The 25,434-nt window shown below is 37.2% G+C and overlaps 1 long non-coding RNA gene across 1 annotated transcript in view; it reads left to right on the forward strand.

Annotated features, from left to right (window-relative positions):
* The window catches only part of LOC119873583, a 118,205-nt gene that overhangs the window by 92,016 nt on the left and 755 nt on the right, over positions 1-25,434 (forward strand). The gene's annotated exons all lie outside the window — the stretch shown is intronic.

Raw genomic sequence — 25,434 nt, forward strand, 5'->3', positions numbered from 1 at the left:
GTTCTTCTACTTTAGAATTTCCAAATATATCTAGGAGTTTCTATCTCCTCCTCCTTGTGATTCCAAACTTAAAATGCGGTGGGCATAAAAAGAGGGCCCCACGCTAAGGTCCAAGTGTCTGGATCTTTTCTCCGAAGTCTTTCCAAACTCCTCCCTGCTATCTAGAAGTGTCCTTATGGGGTGGAAAAATTCTTCTCCAGTCCTACAGCCAGAATCCTTTTCCACCCTGTGATTCAAGGCATGGTAAGCTCTATTTCCTATCCCAGGCAGGCTTTGCTCTTAAAAGTAAACCTAAAAACCTCTTCTTTTTCAAGATCCTGGCATTTGCAAATGAAATATTCTTTGGATTTTATACTGTTTATCTGCTATGAGCCTAGCTGTTATTTTAAAGTTCTAAGCCAAGTGATGTTTTGTCTCAGGAGGGGTTTGCACCTCCCCTGGTCTTTCTTTTTTTTTTTTAATTAAAATTTTAATTCCAGTGTAGTTAACATACAGTGTTCTATTAGCTTCAGGTATACAATATAGTGATTCAACAGTTTTATACATTACCCAGTGCTCACCACAAGTGCCCTCCTTAATATCCATCATTTATTCCCTCCATCCTCCCCACTACCTCCCCTCTGGTCATCATCAGTTTCTTCTCCATAGTTAAGAGTTCATTTCTTGTTTTGTGTCTTTTTTTTCTCTTTGCTCATTTGTTGGGTCTCTTAAATTCCACATGTAAGTGAAATCATATGGTATTTGTCTTTTTCTGACTGACTTATCCACTTAGCATGATACTCTCTATCTCCACCCATGTCATTGCAAATGGCAAGATTCTCCTGGTCTTTCCTCCCATTACCTCTTCCACATGTGTTCAGAGCAGTGGATGACTGCTCTCTACCACAGGAGCAGGGGGCTGCTGGGCAACTTGGGAAAGCTAGGAATTTGTGAAAGTAATAAACACACCGGTTGATATTTCAAGTACCTCTGGATGCATCATTGCTTTTCAAGATATGAGATAACATTAATGCAGTTCCTTCCAATTGTTGCTTTAAATGGATCTCAAAACTCCTTGGAACTTCATGTGAGTTGTAGGAAAACTCTGTTGATATGTGTCGTACAAGAAAATGAACGTTTCTGCTTGGCCCCTCGCCCTTCTTTGCCTTTAAATCCAGATATCTGAGAGTATTAATATTCTTACTGCAAATAGTAAATTGAACTCAGGCACCCGGGTGGCTCAGTGGTTGAGCGTCTACCTTTGGCTCAGGGCGTGATCCCGGGGTCCTGGGATCAAGTCCCGCATTGGGCTCCTCATGGGGAGCCTGCTTCTCCCTCTGCCTGTGTCTCTGCCCCTCTGTATGTCTCTCATGAATAAAGAAATAAAATCTTTAAAAATAATAATAATAAATTGAACTCTCTCAAAGGATAAAATTTAAAAATAATCCTATCTTAAGATGTCTAATGAAATGAATGAAGAGTATAAGCTCTTATAAATGAGGTTATACTTTCCAAGTGTTTCTTGTTAAGAACCACAGAAAGGCCTCTCTTTGATAATGTTTTAGATATTCTAATACATTTTATGAGGTAGCATAACCCAGTGGTTAGCAGCTTTTCTTCACCCCCAAAGCACCATGAGAACTGACATTTATTTACCCATTAGTAGCAGTTGCTTTAGGACAGTGATTTCCTTGGGGGGAAGCTGAGCTGGCATAGGAGAAATTCTGGGGAACTTCAGAAAGAGAAACAGTATGATGAGGTCCTGAGTAGCTTGAAAATGACTCTGAAATATTTCTGAAACTCCTCCCACACTCTCCCCTGAAGGAGGAGTCTGCTCTTTCAAGATATGCAGTTTCAAGGGAATATTTTCAACCCTTCATCTTGTGCATGTAGTGCTAAGCAAATTACCAGAAACTTTAAAAGCCTGTACTGCAGGCTTTCAGAAAATTTACTTTTAGTTAAAAGCAACCCAACATTAAAAAAGAAAAAGTATAGTCACCCTTTTCCCTGACATCTGAAATTCCTAAAAAGAATCTTTTTTCTGAAGCATTTAAATGAACATCCAACATATAAGAGTTCCTTATTTTGGGAGGTTTTAGTAAATCTGAAGCACAGAACAAGCCAGAGTAAAGATATATTTACTGATCTATTGCTATTCATTTTGTTTCTCTTTCTTCTACTCCCCCCTCCCCTTGCCCCCCCCCCCAGCTAGTATGTTGGGGAGGTACCATTCTGATTGAAGACTCTATTTTAATTAAATATATTTTTAATTTTTGTGTACAGCAGAACAATGCCTTCAGAGGCCAGACAGGTAACATTTACTCAAGGTATAGAAGAGTAGAAAGGGGGAGAATTCGTTCTTAGATACTTAAATCCATCTTTTCCATAGAAATATACATGTTAAAGTAAAAAGCCCACCATTTTCTGATCAAATAAAAGAGGTGTAGAGGGTATTAATTTACCCTCATTATATCACACACTCAAAAACAGAAATCCTAATGCTTCTGAATTTTGCCACTGATGGAACAGCTCTTACTTTTTTTATGCCCCCCTCTGCTAGGGCTGCCACTGCTGTTTCTTAAGAATCAGCCGTGAGCTCCTTCAGTTATAATGGCCCCCCTGGGCTTTGGGCTGTGACTATTTTTGTTTGATTCCTTCTGTTTATGCAATAAAAACTAGTCTGCACAACATAAACTTTCATATACCATGTCTCTCTATGTTTTGCCTGGTGATTAAAGACACTGGAAAATCCCATTTCTTATTGTAAAGTCCTTATTTAAAAAATCCTCTCTCCCCTCTCTGTTTCCTAAGTATTTAGTCAGCTTTGCCATGTGATGTCAGGCCTCCTTTCATAGTAGCACTTCATGAACTTTTAACCAATCTCAGTAAGTTTATGGATTGGCTGCTACAGGATTTCAAGAAAAGGTTGCACGATGGAATGTTCAAGTGCTGCTTGTTCCTGTCCCCTTGTCTTCAGACCCATTGGTCTTGTGAAAGTGCTGCCCCTACTGGGAAAGAATTTGAAGTGGTTGTTGTAAAGGAAGGAGACAATTTTATTTTGAATTTTCTATAGAAAAATTCTTTAATTTTTTTTTCCTTTTGGAGTTTTCCCACGTAATGTGATTTCATTTACTGTGTGTCCCATTTGCTTCCTGACTTACTGGCTATCTTCCATTTTAGATCCTTTCTTGGATCCATGGAGAAATTTTTTTTTAAAGAAATTGAATTTTAGCTCACTTTAAATAGGCTTCCCTTTTTAGAATTACTAGATACCTAAAAGGTTTGAACTTTTTCATAACTTCTCTCTTGGCATCACCAGCTAGTTAGCTAATTATACCTGGTTTTTTAAAATTCACAGAGATCTTCTTTGAATCCTTTTTCTGGTTGAATGATTTTTTTAAAAAAGATTTTTATTTATTTATTCATGAGAGACACACAGAGAGATAGAGAGAGAGAAGAGAGAGAGAGAGAGGCAGAGACACAGGCAGAGGGAGAAGCAGGCTCCATGCAGGGATCCCAATGTGGGACTTGATCCCAGGATGCCAGGATCATGCCCTGGACCAAAGGCAGGTACTAAACTGCAGAGCCACCCAGCAGTGGTTGAATGATTTTTTAACAGGACCTTAAACTTTTTGTAAAATAGGGATGCTAATACCAATTTCATAAGAATGTAAAGACCTTGTATTATATCAGACACAGGATGGTGCTTTCAATACAAGAATGTGTCCTTCCAATTCTCTACTTTAAAATAAGGTCAACTCTTTTCCCATCCTCATTGTTTATGTATCAGTCAGGATCAGTCAAGTTATGCTAAAGCAACAAATAACCTACAAATATTGGGGGATTAAAAGCAATCCAAATTTATTTTTATTCATGCTACTATCTGTCATGGGTAGTTGAGGCTTTGCTCCATGTGTTCCTCATTCAGGGACCCAGATGATAAGAGCTCTGTGATCTGGAATGTCACCAGTCACTGCAGCAAAGTGAAGAAGGGAAGATGAATCAAGTCTTACATAATTTTTCCCAGAAGCAACACACATCACTTTTACTGACATTTTGTTGACTGTAGCTAGCCACATGGTTAGCCATGCCTAATCTAAGAGGATAAGAAAGTGAGATTTCTGCATACCCTGAGAAGAAAAAGGAGCCACATGAATTGTGGAGCACCATTAATGTCTATCATCAATTACTTCCTTTTTCACCTTTCTGAGCTCAAAATGAGATCTACCTTTACTGGAATTTTTTGTACTCTTGATGCTATGAATGTTTAGATTATAAATGACATAAAACAGAGCCAGAATGCATAACTCTGCCTTTAATATTCTTCTTTGAAACTCCTCGGGAGGATGCAAAATAGGAAGTTGACACTTGTCTGTGCAGATAGCTTTCTAGATATTGGTTGCCTACTCGTAGGACTTTCTTCTTTCAGAGGGAATGAAGAATTGGAGAGTAAGAAAACCAAAATAGTGCTCTATTTGAAAGCACCATTGAAAACATCTAATTTTTTTTAATCACAAAAGCAATACATTGAAGACACATAGACAAACATTACAGCATGTGTAAGTTGGCAGCTTATATGGTTTATTCTATGCATTCTATGGGACTATTTTCAAAGAAAATCAGTCTATCAGTCAAAATTAAACAGAAATTCTAATTTTGTCTCTGCAACTTAAAGAACAAAGAGTCTAATTCAATCTCTATAGAAACACTACTCCTTTTTCCAAATAATTGCATGCTCAGGTGCTCTTGAACATTTCATTTAACAAAGCCTTGAACTTAGCCCCTAAAACCTTTTTTTTTCTTTTCTCTATATCCCATCTTCATTATGTATATTATTGCAAACTTTTGGATATATGTTTTTAGTTTTCTTTTTGCCCTTTATTCAAATTCCACAACAACAACAACAAAAATAGGGAACTCCTGTAACTAACCAACATGTTAGGGTAAAATAAGTTATTCCCTATACTCGAATACCCAGACATCTCCGTGGCTTCACACAAACATGTATTTCTTGCTGATGCAAAGTCCAATGCGTGTTGGGCAGTGTTTCCAAGCAGTAGCACAGAGAAGTTTTTTACATCAAGAAGTTTTACATCAAGAAGTTTCCTTAGAATCTTCCACTTCCAGACTCATTCCCAGCTAAGTCTTCAACTGACAATGAATACATTCCAAAAATAGAAAGTTAAAGAGGGAAAAACTAATGCAGAATCCTCTAGCAGAGTGGTTCTTAACATTTTTGGTGAATGAAAAAAGTTCTAAGAGGTTGACCAAACAGTAAGTCTTTTCCTTGAAAATTACATATACACAAAGTTTTGTTACAATTTCAGGGGATTCTGAACCTCTGATGTCCATTTCTGAAAGACTATGGATTCCGTCTTATAAATCTGGGTTACATAACAGAAAGACACAGGAAAAACTGATGTGTTGAGGGGGAGATGGAACAACACAGAAGAGGCATCTCTTGGTTTTATCTACTCCAAAGCAGTTCTAAATGTTTTGCGTGTTAGCCCAGGGAATTCATTTAAATTGACTATGAGTGTTCATTTGTGAAGATCAAAATGTGCCCAGAAACTCATGTGGTTTATCTTAAACAAGTTGACAGTTTCTACACAGAAGCCTAATTTTACAAGAAAATGGTAAACTTATGTGGTAGATTTTTAAAGGACATGATTGTTTTTATTTTCCTGCCATTGAAAGGTAGGGTATATGACCCCTCTACTTGAATTTGGGCAAGCTCCATGACTATCTTGACCAAACAATACAGCTGAAGTGATACTGTTCAATTTCAGGCCCAAAGCTGAAGAGACTGACAGTTCCTACTTCCTCTTTCTTGGAACACTCTTGAAAGCTAGCTACTCTATAAGAGATCTAACTACCCTGAGACTGCCATGCTGTGAGAAGCCGGGTATATAGGGAACCCCTAGAGGATGAGATGTCATGTGGAGGAGAGGCCAAGGAGCACCAAGGCACCAAACGTGTGGGTGAAGAAAACATCCTGTATGTGGTGGGATCTTCAAGCTCCAGCCACTCCTGGCAACACCACATGGATTTGAGACAAAGCTGAGCCATTGCAGTATTCCTATCCCGCAAAATTGTGAGCAAAAGAAAATGTTTACAGCAATTAGTTTTATACAATAATGATCGAAACAACCCAAATCATGGTTGAGTTGTGAAGGAATTTACGTGTATTCATAGTTTGTATTAGTATAAATGTGAGGAGGAAGCTTCATATCGATCACTGAACATTTTGGTTTTTCATAAGAAAGTACATGCACATCACTTCTTGGAATATGCGTTAACCCAAGCATCTTAACTCTGGTCATGTCCAATGATGGCCATTTGTCTCATTAATACTTTTCTAAAGCAATTTCAGCTGTGTTATTCCCACATAGAGAATACCACACTTCCAAGGGTGCCTGGGGAGCTCAGTTGGCTAAGTGTCTGACTTTTGATTTTGGCTCAGGTCATGATTTCAAGGTTGTGAGATGGAGCCTTGCACTGGGCTCCATGCTGGGTGTGAACCTGCTTAATATTCTCTCTCTCCCTCTGCTCCTCACCCCTCTAAATATATATATATATATATATATAGTATAAATATATATTATAATTATATATATATATAAATATATATATGTATATCACACTCCCAGCTATGCTGTCATTTGATTAATTGGATTCGTAAATCTTTATGCAGACCCTCTGTTCTTGACACTGTGGAGAATATAAAAAAAAAACAGTAGTGTTGCCCTTTTTCTCTAACAATTAAGAGAATAAGGCCTATCAGTCTAGTGTAATTAGGGAATAGCACTTTAGAAGATAAACAATTTTTAAAATTTGTCAGTGGGTAATAAGCACTTTTATATAAATAAATGTATAATAGTAATAATAAAATAATAATTACAGTTGTCTGAATTATAAGTAAAGACTTGGGATGTGGAACAAATATGAGATGAGATTAAGAGGGTAGAACTGATGGAGGCAAAGAGAGCTTTCTAGTTAGAATATAATGTAAGAAATATCAACTTTGGGGAATTTTTTTTTAAGATTTTATTTGTTCATGAGAAACAAGAGAGAGAGAGAGAGACAGGCAGAGACACAGGCAGAGGGAGAAGCAAGCTCCATGCAGGGAACCTGACGTGGGACTTGATCCTGGGACCCCAGGATCACACCCTCGGCTGAAGGCAATGCTAAAACCACTGAGTCACTGGGCTGCCCAGCTTTGGGGGATATTTTTATACTTACTTGGAGATGAGGCTTATTATGTTTGTTTTACATCTTTTCTAAAACTCTTTATGGAAAGAAAAATGTACCTAATTTAGCTTAGTGGTTAATAAATGAGGGAAAAGATTCCTCCAAGTTTCATATTTAAAATGATTAGCCTGGTGGCTCAGTCTATTGGGCATCCACCTCTTGGTTTCAGCTCAGGTCATGGGTGGTAAGATCAAGCCCCCCTGTTGTGTGCCACTCTGAGCTCGTGGAGCTCACACTCACTCTCTCAGTGGAGAGTCTGCCTGGGGGTTCTCTCCCTTTGCCCCTCTCTCCCCCTTCACACCCGAGCCCTGCTCACCCACACACTCTCTCTCAAATAAGTGAATAAATCTTATAAATGAATGAATGAATGAATGAATGAATGAATGAATGATTAGTCTTAAATGTTAACAACAGTTATTCCCCCTTGGTAGGCATTTTCCCCCACCAGTCTTGTCATGTTCTGCTTATAAGTTAAACTGGTTTGGGAAAACTCTAGGCTATTCTACAAACTAACACTTCCCTCTCAGCTCCCAACTTTTCACTTCTTTTTATCAACGAGCATCTATTCAGTACTGGCCTTTTATGCGAACTGTACAGGTTGTGCTTGTGTCTGTCAACTCTAGTAAATTATTTGCAAGAGGAATTCATGGATTAAGCATATGCACTAAATATAACATCTCTGTAATTTTTTAAAAAGATTTTATTTATTTATTCATGAGAGACCCAGAGAAAGAGGCAGAGACACAGGCCGAGGGAGAAGCAGGCCCCCCAAGAGGAGCCTGATGTGGTACTCCATTCTGGGACTCTGGGACCACACCCTGAGCCAAAGGCAGACGCTCAACCACTGAGCCACCCAGGCGCCCCTCTGCAATTTTTTTCTGAATATAATATTGCTTTTTCTTAGTACACTGCCCATTGGTTATAACCCAAGGCAACCTCAGGCAAACCACCAACCCTCTAGACCTGTATGGGCATTGATTCCTTTATTTGAAACTGAGGAACACAGATGGACTTTCTAGATCAAACATGCAGGATTTGTTTCCAAAGAATATTGTGTAAATTGGATTTTGGAAAAATGAAAGAACTTAAATCAAATACATAAATTACATTTGGAGAACTCTTATAAATCCTATTGTGAAATGAATCCTCTGTATTGTAAAGGGAAAAAAGTTCATTATTTTTATCCAACTTTTGTTTTGTTTTGTTTTACTTCTATGCAAGAGCAAGGAATTGTGATGACGAATGTAAGCAGAGAACTAGAAAAGTTATCAAGACACAAAGTCAGTCACAGGAAAGAGACACTCATCAGAATTTAGGCACAGATTTGGGATGCTTGGGTAGCTCAGTGGTTGAGCACCTGCCTTTGGCTCAGGGCATGATCCAAGGTCCGGGGATCGAGTCCCACATTGGGATACCGGTAAGGGGATCCCTGTATGAAGCCTGCTTCTTCCTCTGCCTATGTCTCTGCCTCTCTGTGTGTGTGTCTCTCATGAATAAGTAAATAAAATCTTAAAAAAAAATAATTTAGGCACAGAGTTAAAACTACATAATAGCCAACGTAACTTTGTTAACAATTTATCCAGAAAAGTTTTACTGATACTTACCATGTTCAAAATACTATGTTAGAAGCTGGGGGTTATAGCAGGTCCAGCCATCAGGAAGCCTCCAGCTTGGAAGACAGACATTAAGTAGGGAAGAGAGAACAGGCAGTGGAAATTCTTGAGAAAGGAAAGGGGAAGGATTATTTTTGAGGAATAAAAAGAAAGCCAGTATGACTACAGCTCTATATCAGGATGAGGCTGGAGCGCTAGGAGGAGCAAATCATGCAGTCTCATAGGTCACATTAAAAATATTGGGTTTTGGGGTGCTTGGGGGGTTCAGTTAAGCATTCAAGGGTTGTGAATTTGAGCCATGTGTTGGGCTCCACACTAGGTGTGGAGCCTACATACAATGTTACAACACTGTGTACAGAGCCTACATAAAATATATATATTGGGTTTCACCTACAAGAAAGGGAAGAGGTTGAAGGAACTTTAATAAGGGAGGCACGCAATAAAATAAGTGTCTTTTAAAAAGAGTACTCTGGCTTTACGTGGAAATGGATGGAGGAAGAGGAAGAAAACGAGTGCAGAGATACTAATTAGGAGAGCACTGCTGACAGACTGGTAGGATGGTGGCTGGAGTATAGTGAGGAAGAAGAGAGGTGGAGAATTCCAGTCTTGAGAATAACCTTGGGAGTGCTAGCACGATGAAGTTTACATCTATGCTGCCTGGGGTGAAGATTATTCTTGGCTACCCATGCCAGGACCTATCCCCAGGCATATGGGGCTCAGGGCAGCAGAACCAGGGGACAGGCTCATAGAAGCCTTCTGAAAGAGCCACTTCCTTCACAAATGAGGGAGCTCAGGTCTCATTAGACTATGTGACTTCTTTTTCAAACCTCACAAATGATAAAAGGCAAAGTTGGAAAAATCCTGAATCCATTATGGTGTTCTGTTAACCGAAGACTGCTATTTCTCCCTTAACCCTATCCTCTTTACTGATCCCCCTCCTCCATAGAACTGAGATTATGGTACAGGTCCTAGATTCTAGATTCACATGGCCAATACAACTTGTTCCTTCTTCTACTATATATCTTGTTAAATAGTTGGTAATTTTTTAGTTCTACAATTAATTTAGAGTTACTCCTGCAAATAATTCCATCATGCCATGTTTGGGGTCAAAAGGTTGCCATATAAGGTCAACGCAAATTCTTTTTCTTTTCTTTTTCAAGTTTTTATTTAAATTTTAGTTAGTTAACATATAGTGCAATGCTAGCTTCAGGTGTAGAATTTAATGATTCGTCACCCACATGTAGCACCCAATACTCATCACAACAATTGGCCTCCTTAGTTCCCATCACCTATTTCACCAATGACCCCACCAACCTCCCCTCTGCTAATCCAGTTTGTTCTCTATAGCTAAGAGTCTGTTTCTTAGTTTCCCTCTCTTTTTTCCCTCCCATGTCCATTATTTTGTTTCTTAAATTGCACATATGAGTGAAAACATATGGTATTTGTCTTTCTCTGACTGACTTACTTTGCTTAGCATAATACTTCCTAGCTCTATCCACATCATTGCAAATGGCAAGATTTCATTCTTTTTGATTGAGAGTAGTATTCCATGGTAGATATAGAACACATTTTCTTATCCATTCACCAGTCAATGGAAATTTGAGCTCTTTCCATAATTTAGCTATTGTTGATGGCAAGTTATTTTTCTATGTGATACTTCTCCCTACTGTAGATGCTTTTTATTGCTTTATTAGGCCATAATTGCTGTGTGTGAGCAGACAAAGATAGGGGGAAAATATCTGTTGATTATTCAGAAAGATAGTAATAACTTTCCCTTTTCTTCTGAGACCCAAATTAGAATGTAATGAAACAAACAATCAGCTGGGGGATAATGTAAAATATAAAGGGAGAGTTAACTCTGGATCTCTTTCTGAGAGAAGATTAAATTACACAGAGTATAGTTATGTGGTCTCATTCATTTGGGGAATGTAAAAGATAGTAAAAGGGAATAAAGGGGAAAGGAGAAAAAATAAGTGGGAAATATCAGAAAGGGAGACAGAACATGAAAGACTTCTAACTCTGGGAAACGAACTAGGGGTGGTGGAAGGGGAGTTGGCGGGGGGGCTGGGGGTGACTGGGTGGCGGGCACTGAGGTGGGTACTTGACGGGATGAGCACTGGGTGTTATTCTGTTTGTTGACAAGTTGAACACCAATAAAAAATAAATTTATTTTAAAAAAAGAAAATATTTAGACTTTTCATTCAATATAGGACCTATTGTAGGAGAATTAATATACTCCTTTTTAAGCTTAATTATTATTGACAGTATTTATATGTAAGTATATGGTTAGATGCTTAGTAAAGTTTTATGCTTTCTCATTGGCAAGATAATCGTTTCAGATATCATTTGTTTTTCAAAATTGCTAAATAAATTGAGTGCATTAGTTGAGAAAACATGTGGTAACTAATTTGATCCTATGACCAATTTAGGCAATTTGCCATTAGACTTGAATTCTAAATAAAGATATATAAATTATTTACTTCACTAATTAAATAAGAATTCTGTTTCAATATCCCAGCAAGTGTAGTTAAAGGCTTAATTCTGTTTATTGTACATGCAGTGACAGTAATGTCATACAAAGGCATGTGTCTCCAGGTGTAATAGAAGCAGGGAGGAATGGGTGTGGGTCAGGTGAGGAGTCAAGAGTCCTGGGCTCTAGTTTTACCTTTGACACAGGGGCATTGTGACTTTGGCTAATTACCTTATCGGGCTGCATCTTGGTTCCCTCTTATAAAACGTTGCCTTTCCAACTCAGTGTGGCAAATACCAAATCAATAATATTTTTAATTCACTATTGAACGTGAGAAGTGCTGTAGAAAGGCATTAGCATGTGGGGCACTAGTGTTGAGAGGAAAAGTTAATGGTGATGGAATGTCAGGTCAGAGTGGTGGTGTCGGAATTGAGAGCAGCCACATAAATATTAGAGTTTTTGTTGATTTTAGTCAGCATTGAATCCACGAGGCATTCTGACTGTAAGAAAGTAAATTTTTAGGAATACAAATGGGAAAATTGCTTTATAATTTTCATTAAAAACCTCAATGCTAAAGAAGGAACTTCATCACTCAGATTCACTGAAAGTTTTCCTAAAGTGTATTTGACAGAGCAATAGTTCTTTTTAAAATTCTGCAAGATCAAATAAGTTTGAGATACTCAGAAAACCCTTTTTTAAAGATTTTATTTATTTATTCATGTGAGAGGAGAGAGAGAGAGAGAGAGAGAGGCAGAGACATAGGCAGAGGGAGAAGCAGGCTCCCTGCAGGAGCTGGATGAGGGACTCGATCCCGGGACCCCAGGATCACGCCCTGAGTCAAAGGCAGACACTCAACTGCTGAGCCACCCAGGGATCCCAAGATATTCAGAAAATCTGATGGCATTTTAAAAGCTCTGAGATATTTAAAAGCTATAAGGTATTCTTATAAGTGCATAAAAATCAGTGTACTCATGAGGGTGTGTATTCATAATATTCCTGTTAATAGAAAAAGATACCCATCATTTTCTAAATGTACCTTTCTCATGTCTTTCAGTTTGACCATCATTCCACCAGACCTCTCCTATTTCTCAGTCTTCAGCTAGAAAGCAAGGCCTGGGCAGAGCCCAAGCAAACACTTATTAATATACTTTCATGGTATGGAAACAACAAAAGCATAAAAACAGTCAAAAAAATCTAAGAAAATATGCAAATAAGTTTTTCTACAAACTGGCTTTTAGTAAATTGTCATGCCTTTAGAAACAGGACCCACGAATGCTCCTGCATGACATGGGTGGGAGCCAGCCCCTGTGGTGTGCTCCAATAGCAGAGACATGAGGTAACCTGATGGCAGAGGCTGGGAATGCAGGCAGCCAAAGCCAAGGGTCAGATGATGGAAGAGCCTGAGGTTCAGAGCACCTGAGCACCAAGGAGAGCCATGATGGTGACAAAGTTTGTCAACAAGGATGCTAGGTTCCCTCACCACATATATAGTGAGGAGACACGTTGACTCTATCAGCAACAGAGCATTAGCAGGAGATCCTTCGAGGCGTCTCTGGAGAGGCGAGGAGAGATTAATAAAACCTTAACCAGAAGCCAGTGGGAACTAGCAGAGAAGGAGGAAAGTCCCTTTTCCCCAAAGCCTAAACCTTTGAACCCAGACATCATTGTGGGAAGGAGGAGGAGGAAGGGTTTCTTTGAGAAAATAGAAAATCCTTGATAGGAAATGTGAACTTTGAATTAACAGAATATTTACCTAAAAGGGAGTTAATCCAATACAACTAAAAAATCCACCAGCATACTTATATTCATATTATAGGAAGAGCAGCAACTTTAAAAGCTGTTTAATGTCTGGCAGGTAGTTCCTAGCATAGAGGTTCATACAAGCTTAGAATAAATATTTGCTGACTTTTTCATAAAAGAGCTCAAAATGAATTTCTAGATCTAGAAGGCAACCAATTACTTTTGTTCAGCTGGATTCATTCTAAGCCACCAAGACAAATATTTTAAGAAACTTGTTGTTTCCACAGATGACATTCTTTGATGCAATATTAGGCAATTCATTTTGACATCATGTAAAGGACATTTCTTTAATATAGTGACCCTCACATTATAGACCAAACTGCCATATGTATTATCTGTAGATTAAAAATAAAACACCAGGCATCCCTAATGTAATGATACTTAAAACACCTTATAGAACTAATAGATCCAAAAAGATTAGTATTTTTGTTCTTTTAAAAAATACTTGATTTATTTTTATTATCGGAAAATATTTATTGACAAAGAGATGTAAATGAAACTCAGATATTTATATATATATATATATTTTTTAATTGAGGTATAGTTGACACACAGTGTTACATTAGTTTCTGGTGTACAACATAGTGATTCCACATGTCAATACATTACGCTGTGCTCACCACAAGTGTAGCTACCATCTGTCACTATACAATTCTATTACAATATCATATGTTGTGTCTTTTATTCCTTTATTCATTCTATAACTGGAGGTCTATACTTCTCATTCTCCTTCTTCCATTTCGTCTATCTTCTTACTCCACGCCCCACTAGCAACCATCAGTTTGTTCTCTGTATTTGTGAACCTGTTCTGCTTTTTGTTTGTTCATTTGTTTTGTTTTTTGGATTCCACATATAAGTGAAATCATATGGTATTTGTCTATGACTTATTTTACTTAGTATAGTGCCCTCTAGGACCAACCATGTTGTCACAAATGGCAAGATGTTGTTCTTATTCATGGCCAAGTAGTGTTCCATTATTTATATATATGCCACATCATCTTTATTCATCTATTGATGGACACTGAGGTTGCTTCCATATCTTCACTACTGTAAATAATGCTGCAATACATACAGGGGCGCATACATCTTTTCAAACTAGCATTTCATCTTCCTTGGGTAAATACCCACTAGTGGAATTACTGGGTCATAGGGTTTTTCTATTTTTAATTTTTGTGAAACCTCCATACTGTTCTCCATAGTGCCTGCGCTAATCTGCATTCTCATTAACAGTACACAAGTGTTGCTTTTTCTCCACATCCTTGTCAACACTTGTTATTTCTTGTCATTTTGGTTCTAGTCATTCTCACAGTATAAGGTGATATCTCATTGTAGTGTTGATTTGCATTTCCCTGATGATTGGTGATGTTTAAACATCTTTTCATGTGTCTGTTGGCCATCTGTATGTTTACTTTGGAAAAATGTCTATTCAGTTTCTTTGTCCATTTTTAATGGATTATTATTATTTTTGCTGTTGCGTTGTATAATTTCTTTAAATATTTTGGATATTAACCCCTTATCAGATATACCATTTACAAATGTCTTCTCTCATTCTGTAGCCTTTTTATTTTGTTGATGGTTTCCTTTGCTATGCAAAAGCTTCTTCTTTTGGTGTAATCTCAATAGTTTATTTTTGCTTTTATTTCCCCTGCCTGTGGAGCTATCTCTAGAAAAATATTGCTAAAGCTAATGTCAGATTATCACCTATCCTTTCTTTTAGAAGATTTATGGTTTCAAATCTCACAGTTACATCTTTTATTCATTTTGATTATATTTTTGCATAGGGTGTAAGAAAGTAGTCTAGTCTCATTCTTTTGCATGTAGCTGTCCAGGGTTCCTAGCACCATTTGTTGAAAAGATTATCTTTTCCCCATCATATGTCCTTGCCTTTGGTATTTTTTGTTCTTGACTGAAAAAAAAAAAGGATGCATTTATTATGAATATGTGTTTTTGTTTGCCAGGGAGAGTAAATATTGCCTATGAGTTCAGTTTTCTAATGATGTTCCATGTCTCAATGGCAGATTGTTAAAAGTGCTACTCAATTACTTAAGGATGTCCTCTAACATCACTGGGATTTTTTACCATCTTATAAATTTTCCTACCATAAATTGTTACTATGTGCTATTGTCACCAAAGTACCTTTGCTAGACAGCTCTCTTGAAGTTTGCATTTGTTTACTTTTACCCTGTGTGTCTCAGCCATATCTGATTCCTCTAAAATCCCCAAATTTGTAACATTGCCAATAGTGGTGTTCTATCTGTACAGTTGAAGCCAATTTGGAATTTCCAAAGCTTCTATTTGTCCAGCACACTAAAGGTGAAGATAAGGAATAACTGGGTTGCCATAAGGCAAGTGATTTGAAATGCTGTCTGTACATCAGAATTACCTTGGAAACTTTTGAGACTACAGATGATTATAATGTACAGCTGGGGTTGAAAACCATAGTCAAAATGGATCTACTCCAAGTAGAAATCTGTAAAACAAAATCATTGAGTTGCAAGGGGATACAGATCCTTGCATCTTCCTTTGTGTACATCTTTCACATTTTACTTCCTCCCTCTGCCCCACCAGAGTTTGTTGGGTTTTTTGGTTTGTTTGCTTTTCTACTTGGTTGGTTTTTCTAGATGGAGAACACTATCCCACTGTGTCCCTATGTGTGGGTGTGTTTTCTTTGGGGGTAGAGGAGAGAGTGATGGTGAAGAATAAAGGTAGAGAGGGTATTGGGTAACCTACCTACTTGACATCAGAGGATGATTTCATAGTAAATCTGTGTAAATTTGTAAAGCCAACGATAAAATAGAAAGACAAAGTAGTTGTGACCTAGTAGGTGAGGAGGAAAGGCAGCCTGGGGTAGAAGAGGTCACCATGGTTCTAGGGTGTACTGGGGAAGCCTTTAAAGTGATTCTTGTTCAGAATCTCTGCATGGTTCTGAGCATATCATTACTTGGAGCATTGCAACGAGGGGTAGAAAAACAACAGCTGCCTAGGGCTGTGGGGGGTTAATAGGAGGGTTCCAGAGGCTTGACTGGAGAATGTAAATGCGTATCCAGATCCTGAATCCCCTGATATCACCCCTTACTCTACCTTTTGCCACATTACAGTTAGGGCATTGGAATTTTGGAAAAGAGCGTTGAGTGGGTAAAAGAATAGAATAGTTTTCTGAGGTGAAAACCACCTCCCTCTTTGGCCACTTAAAGTCCCCAGGAGTGGGTAAGCAGGGCCTGTGCTTTGCTCTCCTGCTCCACTGTCAGCCTGAGTGGCTGATACCCCAGAAGAAAATGAACTCTCAGGAATAATAACCAGACATAAGAGGAAAACATATATTTTATAAAAGAGATAAAAAATTAATGTTTGATGTTAGATAAGGCAGGATTAATGAAACAGACTAAAGAGAATTTGAAATAAACATAATATTTCCTCCAAGAGATAAAAGAGACACGGAAGCATGCAGTTATAAGAAGAGCCTATTGGAAATAATGGGTATGAAAAACATTGTAGTAGACATAAACAGCTGAAAAGATGGGCTAAATATTAAAAAGAATATAATTTAAGTATGCTTATGAGCTGGTCAAAGAATTCTCTCAAAGAACAGTCACAGGAAAAAAGAGAATATATTTCCTTAAAGAAGAGTTAGCAAACATGGTGACGAAAGAGGAAGTATGAAGATGTATAAATCATAATATAGGAAATATGAGAAGAAATTAAAAGCCAGATATATCTAGAAACAAATAGGGTAGAAAAAGGAATGCCTCACACAAACATTATTATGAAATTTATAAACATCCAAGAGAACATTCTTAAAGCATCCAGAGGAAAAGAGCAAAACATTTATAAAGGAAACAAAATAAGATTAATATAAAACTTTGGAAGAGAGACACAGGAAAAAAGAAGATAATGGAGTAATATTTTCTAGGTGCTGAAAAAGAAAAATTTTGAATATAGAATTTTATATCCAGTTTAATAATTTAAATGTGAAGTACTATAAAAATATTCTTAGATACATAAGCCTCAGAAGGTTTTCCAAAAAATAAAAAATAAATAAATAAATAAAAAGAAGGTTTTCCAAGCAAAGATGAAAGCATTTTTGTAGGAAGTAGAGCAGCAGCAGAGATACATTAATCCAGGGTAATATATAGGAAAAAGAAGATGAATAAATAATTTAGTGGAGATTAGTGGGGACCACAGAGTATATTCATGACATTCCAGAACAAGGAATGAGATAGAAGGGGTTGAGGATATGGAGAGGATGCTAAATCACTTGTCTTCTTTGAGGGGATGATAAAAGTATTAAGTTTAAGAAGTTAATCTTCAAACAAGTAGAAGAAAATTTTACCCCTACCAAAAAAAAAAAAAAAAGAAAAAGAAGGCAGAAAAGGAGAAAACACAGATAAGTAGAAAATAGAAAACAATACAGAGAAAGAAGTTCTGATATAATGCTAAAAATGTACAATGTTTGAAAACGCAGTGTTTCTTTTTGATGGCTGAGTACAATTTATTGCATATATATGCCATATATATATATCTCACATCTTTTTTTTTCACATCTTTTTTTTTAAGATTTTATTTATTTATTCATGAGAGACAGAGAGAGAAAGAGAGGCAGAGACACAGGCAGAGGGAGAAGCAGGCTCCTTGCGGGCAGCCGGATGTGGGACTCGATCCGGGGTCTCCAGGGTCACGCCCTGGGCTGAAGGCGGCGCTAAACCGCTGAGCCACCCGGGCTGCCCTATATCTCACATCTTTATCCATTCATCAGCTGATGGATATTTGGGCTCTTTCCATAGTTTGGCTATTTGTTGATAATGCTGCTATAAACACCAGGGTAAATGTCCCCCTTCAAATCAGTATTCTGTATCATTTGGGTAAATACCTAGATGCAATTGCTGGGTCATAGAGTAGTTCTATTTTTAACTTTTTGAAGAACCTCCATACTGTTTTTCCAGAGTGGCTGCACCAGCTGGCATTCCCACCAACAGTGTAAGAGGGTTCCCCTTTCTCCACATCCTCGCCAACACTTGTTTCCTGTGTTGTTAATTTTAGTCATTCTGACTGATGTAAGATAGTATTTCATCATGGTTTTGATTTGTATTTCCTTGATGATGAGTGATGCTGAGCATCTTTTCATGTGTCTATTAACCATTTTGAGGTCTTCTTTGGAAAAATATCTATTCATATCTTCTGCCCATTTCTTATCTGGATTATTTATTTTTGGGGTGTCAAGTTTGATGAATTATTTTTTAAAGACTTTATTTACTTATTCATGAGAGACACAGAGAGAGGCAGAACAGGCTCCCTGTAGGGAGCCCAATGTGGGACTTGATCCCTGGACTCCGAGATCACAACCAGAGCCAAAGGAGGCAGATCCTCAACCGCTGAGCCACCCAGGAGTCCCAAGTTTGATAAATTCTTTATAGGTTTTGGATGCTAACCCTTTTAAAATATATATATAAATTTATTTTTTATTGGTGTTCACTTTGCCAACATATAGCATAACACCCAGTTCTCATCCCGTCAAGTGCCCACCTCAGTGCCTGTCACCCAGTCATTCCCACCCCCCACCCACCTCCCCTTCCCTAGTTCATTTCCCAGAGTTAGGAGTCTCTCATGTTCTGTCTCCCTTTCCGATATTTCCCACTCATTTTTTCTCCTTTCCCCTTTATTCCCTTTCACTATTTTTTATATTCCCCAAATGAATGAGAACATATGTTTGTCCTTCTCCGACTGACTTACTTCACTCAGCATAATACCCTCCAGGTCCATCCACGTCGAAGCAAATAGTGGGTATTTGTCATTTCTAATGGCTGAGGAATATTCCATTGTATACATAGACCACATCTTCTTTATCCATCATCTTTCGATGGACGCCGAGGCTCCTTCCACAGTTTGGCTATTGTGGACATTGCTGGTATAAACATCGGGGTACAGGTGTCCCGGTGTTTCATTGCATCTGCATCTTTGGGGTAAATCCCCAGCAGTCCAATTGCTGGGTCGTACCTCACACCAGTGAGAATGGGGAAAACTAACAAAGCAGGATACTAACCCTTTAACAGATGTATCATTTGCAACTATCCTCTCCCATTCCACAGGTTGCTCTTTTAGTTTTGCTGATTGTTTCTTTTGCTGTGTAGAAGCTTTTTATCTGATGAAGTCCCAATAGTTCATTTTTGCTTTTGTTTCCCTTGCCTCCAGCAACATGTCTAGTAAGAAGTTGCTACAGCTGAGGTCAAAGACATTGCTGCTTGTGTTTTCCTCTAGGATTTCTATGGTTTCCTGTCTCACACTTAGGTCTTTCATTCATTGATGGAATATTACTCAGCCATTAAAAAGAATGAAATCTTGCTATTTGCAATGATGTAGATGGAGTTAGACAGCATGATGCTAAACATGTCAGAGAAAGACAAATACCATATAATTTCACTCATAAGTAAAATTTAAGAAACAAAACAGATGAACATAGGGGAAGGTGGAAAAAAAGAGAGAAGGAATCAAACCAGAAGAGATTCTTAACAATAGAGAACAAACTGAGTGTTGATGGAGACAGGTGGATGGGGGGTGGGCTAAATGGATGATGGGTATTAAGGAGGACACTTGTTGTAATGAGCACTGGGTGTTATATGTAAGTGATGAATCACTATTTACACCTGAAACCAATTTTACCATCTGTTAACTAACTCGAATTTAAATAAGAACTTGAAATAGAAAATAAATAAAATACGGAGGGTTTCAGATCAGAAAAAATAAAGGACTGGCAGTAATAATGCATACTTAAAACAAAAAGCGACAGATCATTAGAATAATAAATGGAAGAGGATGTCACAAAAATATGAGTAGCAATTTTGTGTCAAAGTAAAATCCAAGAATAAAAAATTATAAGAAACAAAGTTATTAAAAATGGTTAAAAGGATAAGAATACATAAAATCATTAACATAGTCTTAAAATACATAAGTCATTGCTACTAGGAGAAAGAGATGAATTAATAATTATAGTTAAGGTTTCAACAAATTCCTCTTAGAAATTGATAAGCAATCAGATGAAATATAATCAAAGACAAGATGTTTGAATAATACATTGAGTTTGAAGTAATAAATCTATATAGGCATTGATAAATTTGTGTTTGTTTTGTGCAAAAATGGAACAATTGTGAAGAACAAATCATAAGCAAAGCCACAAGAGATTTGTCAATAATATCCAAAGAATTAACATTATAGATATTATATCCTCTAACTATAAGACAACAAAATTAGGGGATCCCTGGGTGGCTTAGTGGTTTGGCGTCTGCCTTTGGCCCAGGATGTGATCCTGGAGTCCGGGGATCAAGTCCTGCATCGGGCTCCCTGCATGGAGCCTGCTTCTCCCTCTGCCTGTGTCTCTGCCTTTCTCTGTGTGTCTCTTATGAACAAATAAATAAAATCCTAAAAAAAAAAATCCCTCTCTGTGTCTCTCATGAATAAATAAATAAAATCTTTAAACAAAATTAGAATTTAGTAGCAAAAATCTGGCTAATAAAATCCAATCATTCTGAAAACTAAAAACTACAGAAAACAAAAAGTACAATACTGTGGAACTTAGAGTTAAAGAAGAAATCATTAGAGAACTAATGGAATATTTAGAATCAAATGACAAAATAGTACATGTCAAACTGTGCAGAAGAGCTAGAGTAGTCCTTAGAGGAAAAATTATAAAGCTTTTCATAAATCACTCTGTGAAAGAATTAATAAAATGCATAAATCTCTTGCAAGACAAATTATATAAAAAGAAAATGTAAATAAAAATGCAGTGTGAAAGGATAAAATAACTAGACAAAACAAATATCTAAAACTTAATTGAAAATTATAGACATCTATTTGCAAATACATAGTATAGCCCAGATGAAATATATAAATTTGTAGAAAAACAGAAAATTCTAACTTTTTCAATAATTAATATTAAAAAGTCATTACCTATTCACTCACAATAAATTTCCACCATACTTATTAAGAGTTCTACAAACTCATTCTAAAAAGTATGTGGGGGATCCCTGGGTGGCGCAGCGGTTTGGCGCCTGCCTTTGGCCCAGGGCGCGATCCTGGAGACCCGGGATCGAATCCCACGTCAGGCTCCCGGTGCATGGAGCCTGCTTCTCCCTCTGCCTGTGTCTCTGCCTCATTCTCTCTCTCTCTCTCTCTGTGACTATCACAAATAAATAAAAATTTAAAAAAAAATAAAATAAAAAGTATGTGGAAGCATAAAGGTTCATAAAAAGTTAATTTTGAAAATAGAGAGCAAAGTTGAGATGTTTACCCTTTAAGGGACAGTACAAAGTCATAGAAATAAAAGCAGTACAGTACTAATTTAGGAAAAGACAAACTAACAGAACAAAATAGACAGCTTATTAATGGTCCCATGTATATACAGGAGAGCAGATAGAAAAATGAACAAAAGATATGAAGAAATACTTTACAAGGGGGAAATAGCTAACATGTACATGAACAGATGCTCAAACTCATTAGTAATCAGAAAAATACATATTTAGATATTTATAACATACCACTTTACTCCCATTTGTATGATAAAAATTAAAATGTGCATGATACTAAGTGTTCAAGATGTGTATAGATAGAAACCCTCATGCCCTGTTGGCAGAAGTGTAAATGGTCATAGATATTCTGGAAATAAATATTGGAGAAATAAATATGTTTATGCCCTATAGCCCAAAAATTAACCCCTTGAGGTGTAGGTCAGAGAAACTCTTCCACGGGTCCATATACACAGATACAAGATACATATACATATATAGATACAAGAATGTTTGTCTTCGTGATATTTGAGGTAGTAGGAATAGGAGGCAGTGTAGTTTTCACCCACCTTGGCAATATGGATGAACAGAATGTGGTAGATGCATACTGTGGGGTGCATTATGCGGTAGTTAAAAGAGAAGTACCAAACACACAAACAAGCTAATCAATCTTTAAAACAGTCTTGTCTGGTTTAAAAAAAAAACCAGTAAGTTTTGTGTTAACACAGTAAGAAACCTAAGAAATCTCTATAAACCTAAGGGATTTATAGCTCAACAATGTTGTGTACATTGAGCACATACCCAACAAGAGCTACATAGTCTACTAGGATATGTAAAGGACATATATCAATCATCTTAGAGCATGCTTATGGGTGGAATAGGAAGCGATACTTGAGAACAAAGGTGATATTTATATTAAAATGAAACAGGAGAGGGGCCTCATTCAGGCTAAAATGATATTATGCTAGGAACAGTGGTGTGTGGGTGAGTAGTGAGTAATTCAACTCCTTATGCCTGAGGTCCAAAAAGGGAGTTCAAAGAGAGAGAGATGTACACACTTACATTCACTAGTGGATGTCTTCACACCACATATAAGTGCACGGGGGTCTCTGTCTCTTCCCTGTCTGAGAAAGATGGTAATATTTTTATAACCTATAGTCAACCAGGATATTGGAAGGTTTCTAAATTTGAGTTTGGGCTTCAAAAATGTGAAACAGTCTTTTACCACTCAAAGCTAAAGTCATATGCTCTAAACCAGCTCCACCAAAGCTCTACATTGATTATTATTAGGTACAATTACCAGTGAAGTAGTATTTTGATCCCCACTATCCAGTACCTATTGAGAAGCCTTGGCGATATGATTGTCAGGTTACTCTGGCTCAAGATTCAAACAGCTTAAGAATCCAACACTGATAACGAATCCATCATGTACCAGATACTTTGCATTATGGACTTCACCCACTTTCTCATTTTAATTCATCAACAAAACCATGAATGAACAAAGCCTTAACTGAGGCATTAACTGAGCGTTTTACCCAGCATTCTTGGTAGCAAGCAACAGAAAGGAACCCTGGCTAACTTAATCAGAAAAGGAATTTATTGGAAGTATGTGAGGAAAGCTAGAGAATCAGGTCCTAAAAATGAGCTCCATTGAAGGCTGGGTGGCAGGAACCACTAAGAAAAGCCTTGTTGGATGTCATTAGAAATGACAAATACCCACCATTTGCTTCGATGTGGATGGACCTGGAGGGTATTATGCTGAGTGAAGTAAGTCAGTCGGAGAAGGACAAACATTATATGGGCTCATTCATTTGGGGAATATAAAAAATAGTGAAAGGGAATAAAGGGGAAAGGAGAAAAAATGAGTGGGAAATATCAGAAAGGGAGACAGAACATGAGAGACTCCTAACTCTGAGAAATGAACTAGGGTAGGGGAGGTGGGTGGGGGGTGGGAATGACTGGGTGATGGGCACTGAGGTGGGCACTTGACGGGATGAGCACTGGGTGTTATGCTATATGTTGGCAAAGTGAACACCAATAAAAAATAAATTTATATATATATTTTAAAAGGGTTAGCATCCAAAACCTATAAAGAATTTATCAAACTTGGGACTCATGGGTGGCTCAGCGGTTGAGGATTGGCTGAGTAGAGTTGCCAGGAGTGTGAGGAGAGCAAGTATCATTGTCTTGTTTATTATTTTATTTATTTATTTATTTATTTATTTATTTATTTATTTATTTATTTATTTATTTATTTGCACAAGTTGACCAACACCAAGACTTAGGCAATGAGAACATTCTCGTAAATAGAAAGAGGCTTTGGAAGTGGGTCAGCCACTATCCAATCCTGATAAAGCTCTAATGCACCAGGCATGGAAGGGTTAAGTAATTTGTTAAAGACATAAAGTAGTAGGGGGCAGAACTGGGTTTCGAGTCTGCTCTCTTTCTAGCATATGTTGCCTCATACATAATATAATGATGATGGAAATGAATCAAAACCATTGAAAAGTTCCCCCAAATCAAAATATGTTCCTAGTCCTCCCTCCCAATGCCTCCACGGTCCCCACTGTTCTCTCATCTGAGATCCCGCAACACTCCTACTTACCTCTCTAATACCACTTGGCACTTTGCACATGACATTCTGATGCCTGTTTACACATCTCTCATTTCTACTAGGCTGTCAAGTCTTCAAGGGCAATGACCAATAATTATTTACTTGTATGTTGTAGAACTAGACACATGTTAGGCACTCAATGAAATTTTTTTTGAATGAACAAGTTAGTGAATGAATAATTGGAAGAATGACTATAGAAGACCACCTTGACGTAGAGATCAGGGCATCAAGCCATTAGTTGTTGAAGAGATGGTAAAAAAGAAATCTACATATGACCTAGGTGGGACTGGAAACTAAAAATAAAGAAAATTTTTGTGTTTTTTGCTTGAGTTCAATTGAAAAAAACAATTTGCCCTTTGCTCTCTGTCTGGGTAAATAGCCAGGCAACAAGGACAGCTGCAAGGCATTGCAAATGATACTGGAAAAGATCCTATCACTTGAGTTGTTGTGAAAATATGGCCAGATGACCAGACAAGGCCTAAGCTAAGCGGGCTGGAAGCCAAAAGCCACAAAACAAGCAAATAATTTCTCGAAAGTCAATCCACACGGTCTCTGTACAAAGTAACTTTTATCAAGGGCACCGTACAGCCTTCAATTATTTGAAAATCTACTGCATTATAAGATTTAAATATGTTCAAACACTCTGCCATGCTATGTGATTAGGCTAACAATCCTTGGATGAAAACCTAAATGCTTAAGGAAATGTCTGATTTTTTTTTTGCCCTATATGTTTTCTTTCCCACATTACATAAAAAAGGATTTTGATTCAGAAGAATTAGAAAGATATTTTTCACTCCGGCCCATTTGGATAATATTTGTTGGGATGAGAATTGTTACTTTAGATGGAAATGTGTTCTTAGAGCATTAGAGTACAAAAGATACCTGGGGAAAATTCTTTATTTGTTGAGAACACTTCTAATAGAATTATGCTCAATCAACTCAACCAGAAAAATCAAAATGCCAAAATAAGATAAGTAAAAATAGTAGGAGAACTGTCTATCACCAAGTGTTATAAAATGCCAGAAATTCTAAAAATAAAAAAATAAAAAAAATAAAATAAAATGCCAGAAAAATAAATCACTTATAATCTTGACTTAATTCTACAATGTAATGAAGAAAATAATTATGCCAGCAGGGAGGATGTTGATGACAAAGCCTCCTCCAATCTTTCATTCAAGTCAGAATGTAACACTCTGTTTTTTGCTAGAAACATGAATAACGAGTATTTAAAGAACTATTTCTGACACATAAAAACAGAATAATGGAAGAGTGTAGGCAATTTTCTATGTTTGGCTCAGAACATTCTTTTTCCATTTATTCTAATGTTCCCTTTCACTTCTAAATTAAAAAAAAGAGTTGCATATATTATTTGTGGTATTTAGCCAATTGGTCCTATTTTAGTTGTGGAAGCTTCACAGAAAGCATTTGGTAATA

This window comes from Canis lupus, chromosome 10 (assembly GCF_011100685.1).
Source record: "Canis lupus familiaris isolate Mischka breed German Shepherd chromosome 10, alternate assembly UU_Cfam_GSD_1.0, whole genome shotgun sequence".
In the NCBI taxonomy this organism is placed as follows: Eukaryota; Metazoa; Chordata; class Mammalia; order Carnivora; family Canidae; genus Canis; species Canis lupus.